Source organism: Echinops telfairi, unplaced genomic scaffold (assembly GCF_000313985.2).
Source record: "Echinops telfairi isolate 266 unplaced genomic scaffold, ASM31398v2 ScPeMD7_443;HRSCAF=831, whole genome shotgun sequence".
In the NCBI taxonomy this organism is placed as follows: Eukaryota; Metazoa; Chordata; class Mammalia; order Afrosoricida; family Tenrecidae; genus Echinops; species Echinops telfairi.
Window position 1 is genome coordinate 8654378 of NW_022104341.1, and position 1713 is coordinate 8656090.

At 45.0% G+C, this 1713-nt stretch overlaps 1 protein-coding gene across 1 annotated transcript in view; it reads left to right on the forward strand.

The window, feature by feature from the left end:
- Positions 1 to 1713, forward strand: part of VAV3 (vav guanine nucleotide exchange factor 3) — a 417371-nt gene that overhangs the window by 266741 nt on the left and 148917 nt on the right. The gene's annotated exons all lie outside the window — the stretch shown is intronic.

Consider the following 1713-nt stretch of genomic DNA (forward strand, 5'->3'; position numbering starts at 1 on the left):
ATTCTCCCTTTACCCTCCCTGTTTTGCCACTCACACCACTGGTCCTATAGGGCTCATCCATCCTGGATTCCCTGTATTTTCAGTTCCTATCTGTACCTCTTTTAGTTTTATGTATAACCCTCCTCTTAGCTTTTTTGATTTCTGCAAAGTCAGCCCATTCTTTCTTAGTTGACAAAAGTGTAAAATACAAATGGCCCATAGGATTAAAGACCCATGGTGTATATGTATGTGTATGTGTGTGTGTGTGTATCTACATATGTAACACACTCACACACTTATCTCCACAAACTCCAACAGACCCAGCATTCACCTCTGTCCCAGGTCAACTACTAAGATTGTTTATTCATCTTTTTACCTGCTTGGGATCCAATTGCTTGAGTTTTCGCTTGGAGCATACCTACTGTTATTAAACTGCAAGATGATGAATTCTTCCAGTCCCAGGACTGAAGTCTTATTTGACGATTCATATATGACGGCATCATCTTGATGCTCAGAGACAGATGAGCACCCACCCACCCTTCCTGGCGATGGGAAAGGGTTCGATGCTCTGTTCAATGCATGCCTTTACGGAAGCCAGACCCCAGTGCCTTCTGCACAGTCTAAAGACACAGTCTCAAGAGGTTTTTTGTGTTTTTTTAAAATTTTGGTGCTTTTAGATGTTTATCCTTTCTCCAAACCACTCTTCCTGGAGAAACACTGTGATTTTTAATCAGCATCACCAAGCCGCCTCTGTGGAAATGGCTGTGCTTTCCAGCGTGCGGCGGTACCATTTCCTAAAGAGCAAGGCTACTGGAAGCAGAGAGCAGAAAAATCCCAGATGGCACTAATATTTGATTTCATTTTTAGCCCACTCATATTCAGCAGATGGATTGGAAGGCTGACCTCCCTGACACTTCTGCATCACTGCCTGCTACTCCAATTGCCTTTGCGCATGTTTTTTCATAAGGCTTCTCTTGGTACCTCAGAGATTGATGCCTGGTCGCCTGCCTGTGTTATGCTTCATTACGCCCAGGCGCCGTGTGGCTGAGAGTTGCTGTATTCTATAAAAGGGGGAATCTCGGCTCATCAGGAGCTCGGACTTTTCCGACAGTCTCTCAAACTGCCGGTCACGTCTGTCTGGGTGGAGAGCATGCGCTCAGCTTTCTAGGTGCAGTTCTCATTTGTGTCTATGTTTAACAGCCTCTGCTAACTTTTCCTCCGTTCTTCTGTGGCCTGGCCAAGTTGGTAATAATCATCTAAGACCCCCTAGAAGGTGAGTGCAGTTAGCTGTTGGCAACATGCCTACTAGTAGCAAAATAATCTATTTCTCTGCAAAGAATTCCCCCCTTTCCCTGTAGCTTCGGGGACTGAGAGTACAGAACTGGGTTGGGGTTCCTAATTCTTCCACTTAACTTTACCTTAAGCTCCGTGAACTTTAGAATAAGCCTCAGTTTCCTGCTTTGTAAACCAGTGATACCATTAGTACCAGCCATTAGGACTATAGTTAAGATGTGAATGAGATCATGGGTGCAATATTGTTGCAGAATCTAAACCAAAAATCCAAACTCTCTGCCATCGAGTTCATTCCTACTCATAGCGAGCCTGTGGGACAGCGAAGTGCCTCTCTCTGTTATCAGTGCTGTAACTCTTCACAGCCCCTTCATTCTCCTGTGTAGGTGGGTTTGAACTGCTGACCTACCAGTTCATGGCCCAATGTATAACCCACCATGCTAC